This window comes from Podarcis cretensis (genome assembly GCF_951804945.1).
Source record: "Podarcis cretensis genome assembly, chromosome: 4".
NCBI lineage: Eukaryota > Metazoa > Chordata > Lepidosauria > Squamata > Lacertidae > Podarcis > Podarcis cretensis.
In genome coordinates, this window is record NC_137173.1 from 4784774 (window position 1) to 4800260 (window position 15487).

Here is a 15487-nt window from a genome sequence, read left to right on the forward strand (position 1 = left end):
TAGCGGCTTAGCGCTATTAGCGGCTATTAGCGGCTTAGCGGCAAAGTGGCTAAGCGGCTATTAGCGGCTTAGAAAAAGGGGGGGGGAGCGGAAAAAAATTGCAAGACTCGCAAGACGTTTTCGTCTTGCGAAGCAAGCCCATAGGGAAATTTGTCTTGCGAAGCGCCTCGAAAAACCGAAAACCCTTTCGTCTAGCCGGTTTTTCGTCTTGCGAGGCATTCGTCTTGCAGGGCACCACTGTAGTTTGTAGTAGCTACAGTGGTACCTCTGGTTACATACTTAATTCGTTCCGGAGGTCCGTTCTTAACCTGAAACTGTTCTTAACCTGAGGTACCACTTTAGCTAATGGGGCCTCCCGCTGCTGCTGTGCCGCCGGAGCACGATTTCTGTTCTCATCCTGAAGCAAAGTTCTTAACCCAAGGTACTATTTCTGGGTTAGCGGAGTCTGTAACCTGAAGCGTATGTAACCTGAGGTACCACTGTATTAGAAAGAAAAGAAGTTGCGCTTCACAGCTAGCTTCCGCATTATTTATACTCTGCATGAATTTGGTGCTCACAATGCACAGTTGTGAGTCCAGTGCACTGGGACCTGTTTTCCAGGATTGGAAGGTCTCTGAAAGTGCTCCAGTCGCCTAGCCCAGTCGGGGCAGAACCAGTTATTGAGCCCAGTCGCTGACATTGGTTGAAAGGCGTACTGACATGGATTACCTCTTGGGTGTAAAAGAAGGTTTTAAACAGAGCTTGGACGGCCATCTGAACTGTGTTTCCTGCACTGCAGGGGGTTGGACCCTTTCAACTTTGCAATCCCATGATTCGAGGAGGCTAAAGAACTGCTGACAAGGGTACATGTATTTATTCCATTTTTATCCCACCTTCCATCCAAGGAGCACAAGGTCCCTTCCAGGGACCTGCACTTCTGTGCTTTCATTTAACAGCAACAGAGACCTCTCCTGACACCACACACGGTCTCTCTCCTCCCTCCCTCCCTCCCTCCTCTTCTAACGCTTTGCCAAGCAGTTCAACCTGGATTAAAAAGGGATCATTTCTCTCCAATTAATTCATTCAATATTTATATTTCCAAATTAATTTGCCGGGGTGTCGTGCTGAGAGGAGCTGCGGAAAGGGGATCGCATTTAATGAGACCGACGCAGGAGCCTTGGGAAGGAAAGCGAGAAGCAGAGAGCGTTAACGACCAGATTTTCTTTCTTTCTTTTTCTTTCTTTCTTTAGACATGACCAGAATGATAGGGCTCTGCGGTGCAATTGGCCGCTGGCTCTCTGGAAATGGAGGAGGGACCTGAGAGCCAAATTTGTTCCACGAACATTTGCTCTCTGTTCTCCATGGGCTTCGGCAGAAGTCCTTTTTATTGCTCATTTGCCATGATTTGTGCTCATGATGCTATCAGGGGGGTTATATCTACCGTCCTGCTTTTAATACAGTTTGCACTTTGCAGAAATTATGGGATGGATGCACTGATTTGGTCCCAGTTGGTGCATGTGCCCAGCTCAGCCCATACCTGGAATAACTACAAGGGGGGGGGGTAGGAGATGCCATCATATGCTTTTAATGTGTTTATTTACGATAGCTATGTGCCTCCCAATAACATAGGTTTTCTGGACAGCTTCCAATAGGAAATTAGAAGACAGATAAATGCAACGAGGAGCATGAAATCGAAATTAATGAATCTACGACTAGGTAGACCCAGGCAGTGCCGGATTTACGTATAAGCTAAACAAGCTATAGCTTAGGCTCACACTCTCTTGGCAGCCCCCAAAAAATTTAAAGGGGAAAAAATGGATGTACATTTCCAAAATAGAAGATAAAAAAACTAATAGAATAAAACCTACATACAGCAACTGTGTTTTGTGTTGTGTTGGCTCCTGTGATGTAAGTAATGGGCCTCGCCTGCTCCCTAAAATATCACTGGTTTGCTCGTTTCTATATATAGGGTGGGGACGTGGGTGGTGCTGTGGGTTAAACCACAGAGCCTAGGACTTGCCGATCAGAAGGTCGGCGGTTCGAATCCCCGCGACGGGGTGAGCTCCCGTTGCTCAGTCCCTGCTCCTGCCAACCTAGCAGTTCGAAAGCATGTCAAAGTGCAAGTAGATAAAAAGGTACCGCTCCAGCGGGAAGGTAAACAGCGTTTCCATGTGCTGCTCTGGTTCGCCAGAAGCGGCTTAGTCATGCTGGCCACATGACCTGGAAGCTGTACGCCGGCTCCCTTGGCCAAAAAAGCGAGAGGAGCGTCACAACCCCAGAGTCGTCCGCGACTGGACCTAACGGTCAGGTGTCCCTTTACCATTTTATATATAGGGTGACTACATTCTGCATGTGCAAATGGCTTGAGATACCTATTAGGTCCATAAATTACCATATAGCATATATTCAACACACACAAAAATTGTTGTTGACAAAGGACAGCTGGACATATAAAGGGCCCCATTACCTTCAGTAGCTGAGGGCCACATCAAACCTAAATCCAGCCCTGGACCCAGATTCAAATCAACGCTCAACCATGAATCTCATTTTGGGCTAGGCTTAACCTAGTCTACCTCACAGGGTTGTTGTGAGAGGGAGAAGCACACATGGGACACAAGTGTAATAAAATACACGTTTCCAACATTTAGGGGGGGGGGTTTCCTCCCTTTGGGGTCTGACGAAGCTCTGCCTTCCCTGTTTCCACGAAAGGGTTAACTTGTGCCGAGGGTGCACTGTGGCAGCTAAAAATATACAGTGACTTTTCTGTACTTGCTGTAATGAGTCATCCCTTTTAAGTCATTTACTGCGAGTTATATAAATGCTTTAATATGCAGTGCCAGAAAAAGGGGGGACTGAATTAAAGGGAGGGGGAAAATATTTTTAAAGGCAATTTAGACGCTCTTCTATCAAAATAATAATTACATGCTTTCCATCTTTTGTGATGCCAAATCTACTTTTTTTCATATTTTCTTAAGGGAGAAACACCTTTGGGAAGGAAGCTAATAGTTTCTGCTATGAGACAGGGAAGGAAGGTCTTTGCCTCCATTAGCAAGGCAGCCTTTTGCTCGCCTTAGGAAGAAGCTATTTCAAGTTGGTTCCACTTAACTAAGGACGGAGCAAAGTCACCCCTCTGTCTCCAGGTTTCAGCATCTGGTTTCCAGCTTCTGGCTCGCACACCCTCAACCACCTTGGCTATTGTTCTTCTGCCTTCAAGACAGGTAAGTGGGGTCTCCATGGCAACAGAGCAGCCTCCTTGATGATGCTAAATCACGGTACTTAACTAACCAGACCTGTTCAACGGTGGGACCGACTCCACCTGAACATGGCTGCCCCCCCCCCCCCCATTCATTGGCGGGGTTAAAGCAAAGGTTAGATTCTTCTGCTGTGATCCCTGCATTGCAAGGGGCTGGGCTGGATGACCTTTGGGGGACCCCTCCCAACGATCCGATGAGAGATGGAGCTGGTGCGTAAAGATGCACGAGAGCGGGGAGACTCTCCTCCCATTCCCACGCTCATTTCTCCGTCTCCCGCCTGCCCGCCCACACTTAATAAAGACGAGCGAGGCCTCTCCCTGTCTCCCTGCCACAGAGATGTCATATTTCACGGTGCGCTTGGCCTCGTCAGCCGCGCGGCACAAGCCCGGGGAGCCAGTGCGCTGGAGCAGCTGCCGTGGCAGGCTGAGCGTCGCTCGCGAGAGAGCGATAGAACATCCGGCTGACAGCTCAGCCACGGCGGCCGGCATGCCAGCCTTGTCATTATTACTGTAACACGCAATGAGCTGCAGCAAATCGCCTTCCTCTCCCTGTCCCTGCAAACACGAACCTTTACAGCCGCCGTATTTTATCCCGAGACGTGGAGCTGTAAAGAAAGTGGAATCCAGGGCGACCGTCTGGCAAAGAGATAGAACCATCACTGACCCAGCCCAGAGCTGCTATCAGATGAGCATAATCCCGAGATAATAGAATTAAGGAATTGGAAGACTTGGATGGGACCTCGAGGGTCTTCAACCGCCTGGAGTGCAACGGAAGCATCCATGAAAGCTGGTCATCCCAGCTCTGCTTAAAAACCCCCACCACCTTCCACCCCACGGTCGGACAGCTCTTACTGTCAGAAAGTTCTTCCTGATGCTAATCGGAACCTCCTTTCTTGCGACTTGAAGCCATGGGTTCGAGTCCTACCCTCCAGAGCAGGAGAAAACAAGCTTGCTCTCTCTTCCATATGACAGCCCTTGAGATATTTGAAGATGGCACTCATATCTCCTCTCCTTCTTCTGTTCTCCATGCCCAGTTCCTTCGACCGTTCCTCATTTTCTGCTGCTCCAGAGAAGCGGACACGGAGCAATGGTTCCAAACTACAAGAAAGAAGATTCGACCTAAACATTAGGAAGAACTTCCTGACAGTAAGAGCTGTTTGACAGTGGAATTTGCTGCCAAGGAGTGTGGTGGAGTCTCCTTCTTTGGAGGTCTTTAAGCAGAGGCTTGACAACCATATGTCAGGAGTGCTCTGATGGTGTTTCCTGCTTGGCAGGGGGTTGGACTCGATGGCCCTTGTGGTCTCTTCCAACTCTATGATTCTATGATTCTATGACTTCTGTTGATGCAGCCTAGAATAGCAACAGCTTCTTTCGCTGCTGCATCACACTGTGGATTCATGTTAACCTTTTACATAACATACGTTGTTTAGACCACAGTGCCAACTGCACTTACACCAACTGCACTGGCTTTCGGCAAGCAGAGGGTCGCAAGGCCAGCTGGCTAGCCCCAGCTGGGCCGTCTCCTTCCAGACATCCTGCTGCAAAGACTATTGCCTCTGCTCTGACGTAAATCAGCGACCCGGGCTTCAAAGCCAGGGCACACTATCAGCGGAGTGAACTGTGCACACAGAATAGGCGTGAGGCTTGTGAAAGCATACTACAACTACAGATTTATTAATCATAAATCAGGACAAAGAAACATGTCGTCTATCTTTCTCTTCGTCTCAGAGAGAACACGAAAAGCAAAAGCTATACACAATGGAAGTTCCCAGCAAGCTGTGCTGGAATGTAAACAGACATGTGACAAGCAACAATTCCACACGTCTGCTCCTTAAGGTGGAATGGAAATGTCAACATCGGCTAACGGTTAGTTTCCAGGCCCAATTCAAAGTGCTGGTGTTGACCTATAAAGCCTTAAACAGCTCAGGACCGCAATACCTCAAGGACTGCCTCTTCCCATATGAACCCTGAGATCATCTTCTGAGGCCCTCCTTCGTGTGCCTCCTCCTCAAGAGGTGCAGAGGGTGGCAACACGAGAACGGGGCCTTCTCTGCAGTGGCTCCCCATCTGTGAGATGCTCTCCCCAGGGAAGTTTGCCTGGCACCTTCATTGTACACCTTTAGGCACCAGGCAAAAACGTTCCTTTTCAACCAGGCCTTTGGTTGATCCCATCAACATCCTATACCCTTTTAAAATATGGCTCTTTTTTTGAGGGGGGGGGAGTATTGTTGGGTTATTGTTTTCATTTTTATTTTATATATTGTGATCTTTTTTTGTGAACCTCCCTGAGACCTCCGAGTATAGGGCGGTATGGAAATTCAATAAATAAAATAAATAAATAATACTCCCTACACTGACCTGAAGAGAAGACTCCCTGGAAAAGACCCTGATGTTGGGAAAGATGGAGGGCACAAGAAGAAGGGGACGACAGAGGACGAGATGGTTGGACAGTGTTCTCGAAGCTACTAGCATGAGTTTGACCAAACTGCGGGAGGCAGTGGAAGACAGGAGGGCCTGGCGTGCTCTGGTCCAGGGGGTCACGAAGAGGCGGACACAACTAAACGACTAAACAACAACACACTGACTAGCAGCTGCTCTCCAGTCGCCCCTCCCAGCACTGAATGGTGGTCCAAGGAGACACTCTGGCATGACTCCATCCAATTTTGGCGCGACCAGCCCAAACTCACAATTTACACTATCGATTTAGGAATCACAATGTTTCTGGGTTTCTTAACATTTCTGGACAGCGCTGGGCACTTGAATCAAGATGCCAGACCAAGGCCTGACTTTGATCATTTTTTGGCCACCGGTGATATATTGTGATATAATTTTTGTTTCTGAAAATTCCCAGGCAGTCCCAAGCACTCCCGCTACTGCTTAAGCATTGTACAGTGGACGCTCGGGTTGCGAACGTGATCCGTGCGGGATACATGTTCGCAACCTGCAGCATTCACAACCTGCATCTGCATGTCTGCACATGTGCGGGTTGCGATTCGGTGCTTCTGCGCATGTGCAAAGTGCGATTCAGTGCTTCTGCGCATGCGCGACTCCCAAAACCCAGAAGTAACCCGTTCCAGTACTTCTGGGTTTTGGTGGTCCGTAATCTGAAAAATCCGAATCCCTGCGGCGGGGTGCGCTCCCGCTGCTCGGTCCCAGCGCCTGCCAACCTAGCAGTTCGAAAGCACCTCCGGGTGCAAGTAGATAAATAGGGACCGCTTACCAGCGGGAAGGTAAACAGCGTTTCCGTGTGCGACTCTGGCTCGCCAGAGCAGCGATGTCACGCTGGCCACGTGACCCGGAAGTGTCTCCGGACAGCGCTGGCCCCTGGCCTCTTAAGTGAGATGGGCGCACAACCCCAGAGTCTGTCAAGACTGGCCCGTATGGGCAGGGGTACCTTTACCTTTACTTTAACCTGAAAAAAGGCAACCTGAATTTGCTGTTATCTGAGGGATGCCTGTACAAGTAAATCAGGATGGATTTCCAAGAAACAGGGAGTTCTGGAGGAGCTCCTGGTGCCACGGAGACCCTGATCCCTTAACAGAGAGGGTGCTGGGTACCTGTGGTTAACCTGCAGCTCAACGCCATCTGCATTTACTCTGAAGTCACCTTGATTTCAATGGGATTTGCTTCCCTGCACATCTAGAATTGCCTGCTTAGTCAATGAGGCTAAGTGTAAAGTGGGTCCTTATGGCTCCATTAACACGTCTGCTCCTAAAGAGCTGGGAGCTGCTTTCAAACTCCTTGTATCTCTTTTGTCATCAATAAAGAAAAAAGGCCACATGTATCATTAATTAGTCTATAAAAAGCCAGGTCCTTGGTGCAGAGAGGCTTTGCAGGATAGTCCTCCTGCTGTGAATAGAGAATCCTGGAGAGGAATTGGAAGAGGGAGGAGGAGGAGGGAAAATGAACCTTTCTAGCGCTCCTCTTTCTCCTCCACCAAGCTCAGCAGCTTTTTTTTTATCCAAAGAGATTTCTGCACGCTTTTAAAAACATAAAATGAGCCCTGCTGGGCCCATCTCTAGTTCCAAACAGTGATCTATAGGGCTGGGCAAGATCTCAATATATCAGGCAAAACTGGTTTTAAGTCCTTATGTTGGTTTCATAATTTTTGACCTGGCAATATATCACAAATCATGATGGAAGCCGAGTAAGATTGTCTTCTATAAACACAGTCTTAACAGTGAGTCCGTAAGTGACTGTGGAGGCCAATTCTGGATCCACACGTCCCTCCACCAGTGGGGAAATTGGTTTCCGGGTGTGAGTTGATGATGGTGAGGCTTTGCCAAGCGTAGCTTCCTCTTAGCACGTTTCTCCCTTGTGTCCTGAGTTCGAGTGTCTTCAAAGCCCAGGACACCTTTGGTCAAGGCTGTTCTCTAGGTGCTAACTATTTGGTCAGCTTTGCTGCTCTCTCTCCTTCATGGTTCTTTCCTCTTTAAGCTAGACTTGGAGCTTATCCACTTTTCTGTTTGTCCCTTGATTTCTAGCCATGATTTCTTTTTCCCCACCTCTTTCCCCAGGGAGACTCTCTGTTTACTGCTGAATTGGAGCAAATGCCAGCTGGGTTTTCTGCGGATTGGCTTTTGTTCTGACCCAGTGGGAAACAGCGACTTCTCCAAGGAAAGCAGCAACATCATAGAATCATAGAATCATAGAACTGTAGAGTTGGAAGGGACCCTGAGGATCATCTAGTCCAACCCCCTGCAGTGCAGGAATATGCAGCTGGTCCATACAGGGATCGGACCTGCAACCTTGGTGTTATCAGCACCATGGTCTAACCAGCTGAGCTATCCAGGCTCATCATAAAAACAGAGAACCAGAAATGCGTGCAGCGACAGACCGCTTCTGCACATGCATGCGCAGCGAAACACTTCCGGGGGTGCTGGTAACATAACCCAAAGTTTACATTACCCAAAGGTAACATAACCCAAGGTTCCACTGTATAAGCTAAATAAGCTATAGCTTAGGGCCCCACTCTCTTGGGGGCCCCCAAAAAATTTAAAGGGGAAAAAACTGGATGTACATTTCTAAGATATAAGATAAAAAACAAATGGAATAACACCTACATACAACAACCGTGTTCTGTGTTGTGTAGGCTCCTATGATGTAAGTCCTGGGCCCCACCTGCTAGTCTGCTCCCTAAAATATCACTGGTTTGCTCGTTTCTATATATAGGGTGCCTACATTCTGCATGGACGGGTTGCATGGCAACACATGCAAATGGCTTGAGATACCTATCAGGTCCATAAATTACCATATAGCATATATTCAACACAAAAAACCGGGATAATTTGTTGTTGACAAAGGACAGCTGGACAGATAAAGGGCCCCATTACCTTCAGTAATGGTAAGGGTAATGGTAAGTAATGTAAATAATGGTAAGGGACGCGGGTGGCGCTGTGGGTTAAACCACAGAGCCTAGGGCTTGCCGATCAGAAGGTCGGCGGTTCGAATCCCCGCAACGGGGTGAGCTCCCGTTGCTCGGTCCCGGCTCCTGCCAACCTAGCAGTTCGAAAGCACATCAAAGTGCAAGTAGATAAATAGGTACCGCTCCGGCGGGAAGGTAAACGGCGTTTCTGTGCGCTGCTCTGGTTCGCACGACGCGGCTTAGTCCTGCTGGCCACATGACCCGGAAGCTGTACGCCGGCTCCCTCGGCCAGTAAAGCGAGATGAGCACCACAACCCCAGAGTCGGTCACGACTGGACCTAATGGTCAGGGGTCCCTTTACCTTCAGTAGCTATGGGCCTCATCAAACCTAAATCCAGCCCTGCTTCCAGCTAATGGAGTTGCAATAGCATATCCAAGAATTTAAGACTTTGTGAGGTTCAGCTCTACCATCTGGCTCACAGCCACAAGGTGTGCGCGTCCTCGCACTCGCAAACACACCCTTCACTCGCCTGAATTCCGATTGTATTTACTCACCCTCGGTTAAGCCGTTTGCTTTGTGCTCCTGTTAAGTTGGAGGGGAAGCAAAAGAAGAGAAAAATCTGCCAGCTCGCATTTGCAGACTAGGAATTACGAGGCTGAATGTTTTATTTGTACAGAAATGTAATTATGTTAATTAAAGCTTAGCTGCAATTACCGCATTTAGTGGCCCATACGTTTGTGCACTATTGCGGCGATGAGCGTAAGCACGCACCCTCTCTGCAGATGGAAGGGGGCAAGGCGTTAAGGAACCCAGCGCCCAGTCCTTGAAAACACTTTCCCATTCTCAATTCGTGGAAGATCAGGTTTTCGACGGCCACAAGCCACAATGGCTATATGCTACCCCTACAGAAGCAAGCACCATTCCTGCTGGAAAAGGGCCATAGCTCAGCGGCGGAGCACCTGCTCACATGCAGAAGGTGCCAGGTTTGATCATTGGCATCTCCCAGCAGGGCTGGCAAAGACTCCTGGTCTGAAATCCTGGAGAGTCGCTGCTGCCGGCCTGTGTCAACCATACTGAGCTAAGAGGTGAGCCAAGGGTCTGACTCTGCAGAGGGCAGTTGCTGCTGTTCCTCTGCAAGGCCAACCACACAACCCACAGCTGCCACAGGGCTCTTGCCAGGCCCAAATACAATAAGCCCATGTATGCCGTCCTGAGCTCTTTGGAAAGGGAATATCAACAGACTTGCCAGCGGTTCCTTCTTTCAAGAAAGAGCCATTAAGCAGCATTCAAACGTAATATCAAATGAGGAACCAATCTGGGGTACAGCATGAGGCCCTTCATGTCAGGGTTGTGGGTTCAAGTCCCGTGCTGGGCAAAATATTCCTGCATCGCAGGGGCTTGGGCTCGATGATCCTTGGGGGTCCTGTGACAAGAATTTTAAAGTCTTAGATATATAATAAATGTTCATAAATGTACCAACCAAGCATGTACATAGATCAGCACAGGAAGACCGACCTGAAACCATTTTTTATTCCCAAACTGACCAAATGTTTTCTCTGCAAGGTCAAAGGAAAATGGAAAAGCCTCCCCATTGTCTTTTCCTTCACAAATCCTGTCTTAATGGTATGTCTGTGTATGAATAGGGTGAGACAGTGACCTGGCTCAGGAACTAAGTATATATCATTACAAAAGACTGGCCAGGCTTCCCAGGATATCCAATCAAGTGAGCATTAACGGGTAACCTGTCAGATGAGATAAACAACGCACTCAGATTTCTGTTGTAGACCACCTTTTCTGTGATGTAGGTATGATGTTTGTGGGGGGTGGTCTTAGCTTACACCCCTTCTGTGATGTATGTATGATGTTTCTGGGGGTGGTCTTGATCTACAGGGTGGCAATTTCAAAAGTCTTTATAAGGCCTTGCACACCATTTTTCTGGGTTCCTCCTCCCTCCTGCATGTGGTGAGTGAGGACCCTGTTGCAACAGATCAATAAAGATCAGGCTTACTAGCTGCTTTGCTTCTCAATATTCTCTGGTTGGCCTCTGTTGTTTTCTCCTACCAATAGGGAACCCACGTAAGGACTCTATATGGGCTCTTGGATACCCCACAAGGGGGAAAGGGCAGATTGATTTTGTTTACAACAGTCCTTTCTATGATTCTATGATTCTCCAAATTAATGCGTTCATAAATAAAACTCCTGCACTTCAAGAGCGCAATAGTAGTGGCACATCTTGGCTAAAGGGATGTAGCTTAGCGACAGCATCTACTTTGACAGGTTTGAACCCCCTTAGCACCTCCAGGTAAGAAAGACTCCTTGCATGCATTCCTAGAGAGCCCCTGCCAGTCCGTGCAGGCTGTACTGAGCTAGGTGGCCCAAGGTCAGCACACAAGGCAGTTTCTGCTCTACCTCTGCGAGGCCCACCACGCTGCTGCCCACACTCTTCAAGTCGTCTCTGCGCAATTATCTCAATGTGCAATGCGCACAGCTGTCAACGTTTCAAAACCCCAAGTAAAGCAGCTTTCGCATTCTCCCCTTGGCTGGCGCTGAATGCAAACCCCGGGAAAGTAGGTCAAGAATCGTAATGTGGGGTTTTTCTGCCATCATTTGGATCATGTATGCAGGAGAGAGAGAAACATGTCTGAGAATGGCCTATTTTGGGCAGCAAATGAGTCTTTTTTGGGGTTCAGTGGGGTGTAATTTGCACAGCTAGGCGAAAGGCTCTGGGAGGAAGTTTGGGCAAGAGCAGAAGCCGGAAAACACAGCAACAACAACAACAATTTTATTATTTATAACCTGCCCATCTGACTGGGTTTCCCCATCAACTCTGGGCAGCTTCCAACATATAGAAAAACATAATAAAACATTAAACATTGAAAAAATTCCCTAGACGGGGCTGCCTTCATACGTCTTCTAAAGGTTGTCTTGCTATCTCCTTGGCTTGGCGGTCAGATAACTCCATACCCCCAAGAATTCTCCGATTAAAATAGGGACGTCCTTAGGAACGTGGAGCTTGGACTACTGCAATGTGCTCTATGTGGGGCTACCTTTGAAGGTGACCAGGAAACTACAACTAATCCAGAATGTGGCAGCCAGACTGGTGACAGGGAGCGGCCGCTGAGACCACATAACACCAGTCTTGAAAGACCAACACTGGCTCCCAGTACGTGTCCTAGCACAATTCAAAGTGTTGGTGCTGACCTTGAAAGCCCTAAACGGCCTCAGTCCAGTAGACCTGAAGGAGTGTCTCCACCCCCATCATTCTGCCCGGACACTGAGGTCCAGCTCCGAGGGCCTTCTGGCGGTTCCCTCACTGCGAGAGGCCAAGTTACAGTAGTGGCACCCGTCCTGTGAAACGCCCTCCCATCAGATGTCAAATAATAATAATAAAGTGAATAGGCTGTAAGGGACAGGAGCTCTCCTTGCCCCCATCAGGGGCTGGCAGCAGGGCAGGATGAGCAAAGTTATGGTGAGCTCAGAGTTGCTGGACCTGCCAACCCCCATTCGAAAGGCACAGGATTCTGCCAAGAACACAATTGGGGGCTGAGCCAAAGAGCTTAAGACAGGAGCCTGTTTTCCAGAGTAAAGGCTTGAACGACTTCCATTTTCACAATTAGCCGTGCCTCTTGGGGATTTTTCACCACTCCTTTCAAGAAACCTCTGCTCCTTCATGTGCACCGACCTCAATGACTTCATTGCCTAACTAGGTCAGCATGAGGTCAGCGCTGGGACCTGATGCTGTTGGCAACGTGATTCCTGGTTGTGTGGGATCATCCGTGCAGCTAATTCAGGAGTGAGGCAGGAGCAGTTACCAGAAAGCATGGGGGCGTGTACAGCAAAAGCAACAACAGCACCAGCCGGGATCGGGGCAAAACACTGGATCTTTCAGACACTTGAACCCCACCCAAACTGACCTTTTCCGCTTGAAGGTAGAATTGGGGAGAGCAGAAACATGGCTGCTTTATTTTCCGAAAGGCTGAAAAAAACCCTGTTAAAGGACAGCATGTTGGGTCATGATTTGCTAATAGGTGTGAAATAAAAAAATTAAGGTCTTATATATATAACAAATGTTCATAAATGTACCAAGCAAACACGTACATCAATATATAATATCCGCCCTCCCTTCCCAACAGGTGGGTGGGGTTTGTGGCACCGAGCGAGGCTCACCTGGGCAGGTGCCACTCACCTGGGCAGGTGCCACTCACCTGGGCAGGTGCCACCCACCTGGGCAGGTGCCACTCACCTGGGCAGGTGCCACCCACCTGCCTGAGCTGGCCTTTGACCCGCCCTCGACCAGGGAGGACCCGCCCTCGGCCTAAGGCCAAAAGAGAAGAGGCTGACTCCTGGGCTCAAGCCTCTTTTGCTGCTCTTCCTTCTGGGAAGTCTAACATCAAGTTGGTCTAACATCAAGTTGGGGGGGATGCATTCATGCTCCCTCCCCATGTGGCGGCGCTTGCAGGGCCCGTTAAAGGGCAAAACTGGGAGTCCCTGGCCCTAGAGCGGCGGCATGTAGGTCAAACTCCCCGGAGGAGGTCAGTGGAAGGGCATGCTGTGTAAGTTTGCGCTTTGCAGTCCCCTCTCACTGGGCCTCAAATGCCTCTTAGCCAGGCGGGCTGAGAGGGTTGCTTGCCAAGGCCTGTGCCAAGTTTCCCACTTCTGAAGTTCAATAAAGTTGTGGCCAATTTGAACCCGTACTCTGGTCTCTTGTGTTATCATTTGGGGAAAGGGGTAGGCACCACAGACAGGGTTTAGCGCTTGTGCCCGCAAACCACTTGTCTGAAGCAGCACAGGAAAACAGCCATGAAGCCATTTCGGCTCCCAAACTGACCAAATGTTTTCTCTGCAAAGTCAAAGGAAAATGGGAAAGCCTCCCCATTGTCTTTTCCTTGACAAATCCTGTCTTAAGGGTATATCTGTGTACGAATAGGGTGGCTCAGGAACTAAGTATTTATCATTACAAAAGACTGGCCAGGCTCCCCAGGCTATCCAATCAAGTAAGCATTAATAGGTAACCTGCCAGACAGGTGGTAAATAATGCACTCAGATTTCTGGTAAACAATGCACTCAGATTTCTGTTGTAGACCATCCCTTTCTGTGATGTAGGTATGATGTGTCTGCTCTTGAGCTACACCCCTTCTGTGATGTATGTTTCTGGGGGTGGTCTTGGACTCCAGGGCGGGCAATTTTAAAAGTCTATATACGGGTGGGCACACCTTGGTTCTGTATCCTCCTCCTTCTCCTGCGTGTGAAGGGGGCACCCTGTTGCAAGAGTTCAATAAAGATCAGGCTTACGAGTTGCTTTGCTTCTCGATATTCTCTGGTTGGCCTTTGTTATTTTCTCCAACCGATGGAGAACCTGCAAAGGACTCCATAAGGGCTCTTGTGTCCCCCATAAGGGAATAAGGGCAGATTTTCATATATTACAGGTGAAAACACCCCAAACTACTGGAGCAGGTCTTCTGTGACCAGGCACCCTCCCGTATGCTTTGGACTACAATGCCCATCAGCCCCAGCCATGCTAATCTCAATGGATACAGGATCTCAAGCCTGAAACGTACCCATGCATATAATCCAAATTGACACCCCTCCAAACTTTTAACAACATGAAACAGAGTGATTTTCCAGGAGAGGCAGCCGTACACACCTTCCATTTCAGGGCATGAAGCCGCCAAGAAGTCATCCTTTTTCTTTGCTATTGTGGGATATGTTCCTACTGGCTATGGAGGTTCCACTTAGCTATCGTGACGACCGGCTACTGACAGACCTTTCCCCCTCCTCCATGAATTGGTCCAGCCCAGTCTTCCCCAACCTGGTGCCCTCCGCTGGGAGCAGTGGATGGGAGTTGCCATCCAAAAGATCTGGGAGGGCACCAGCCTGCACTGAAAGCCAGCGGCGTAGCGTGGGTTGTCAGCACCCGGGGCAAGGCAAGTAATTTGCGCCCCCTAACCCGGGGCAAGGCAAGTAATTTGTGCCCCTAACCCCTAACCTGCCGCCACTGCCAGCTTCTTCTTGCTGCTGCCTGGGCTGGTCGGGTGTGGTTCTCTCCCGCGCTCAGCGCTGCGCTGGGCGGCCGCTGCACTGTCCCTCCCCCAGATAGTCCCTCCCTTGCTCTCTCTCCGCTCCGCACCGCAACGCACGCCTGGCACCCTCCCCCTCCACAGTGGGCGGCGACCCGGCAGCTCGGATCGGATTCGCACAGCCAGCACTGCAGTGAGAGAGAGTGAGTGAGCCAGGTAGGGGCAGAGAGCTGCGAGTGCCAGCGCGCCCCCCCAAAAAAATGTTGCGCCCGGTGCGGCTGGCCCCCCCTGCACCCCCCACGCTACGCCACTGCTGAAAGCATCTTCGAGTGCTGTTACGGAAATTACGGGGAGCGGGGCTCATCTTTAAAGTTGTTAAATGTTACAAATATTTTGCATAAAGGTATCCTTTCGACTTGACAGCTCAGGGAAGTTGCCTAGCTTTAGCAATCATATAAGATCAACTCCTTTGCCAGTTTCCTCCATTTCAACACTATTTTGCCCTTGGGGAAAAACGACTCTTTTCCCTGCCACCTCCCCAAGTGTGAGGACCTTCTACCCCAGGAAATGCCCAGAAGTGACAATTGCTGGACTCATTGTTCTCCAAGGGAAGCCTAATCCCATCACCAGACCTGCCAGGGGGTCCCGACATGCAAAGGAAGTTCTATTGGACTTTGGGTGGTGGGACTTCAGAGGTGTTTGCCTATGCTCATCTTATACCTGAGTCTTGCCATGTCATGGCTGCTTATGCTAATCTTGTACCAAGGACTTGTCTGAACATGTTTGCCAAGGTTAAACTAGTGTAACCCCTGTTACAGATAGGTAGCCGTGTTGGTCTGCCATAGTCAAAACAAAATAAATTTTTTTTTCCT

At 49.3% G+C, this 15487-nt stretch overlaps 1 protein-coding gene and 1 long non-coding RNA gene across 3 annotated transcripts in view; one reads left to right on the plus strand and one right to left on the minus strand.

Moving 5' to 3' along the window:
* Positions 1-15487, minus strand: part of PDE2A (phosphodiesterase 2A) — a 392093-nt gene that overhangs the window by 328710 nt on the left and 47896 nt on the right. The gene's annotated exons all lie outside the window — the stretch shown is intronic.
* Positions 9924-15487, plus strand: part of LOC307215200 — a 244378-nt gene continuing 238814 nt past the window's right edge. Inside the window, exon 1 of the long non-coding RNA XR_013838375.1 lies at positions 9924-10161. This is a non-coding gene — a long non-coding RNA (uncharacterized lncRNA). The remainder of the gene's footprint in view (positions 10162-15487) is intronic.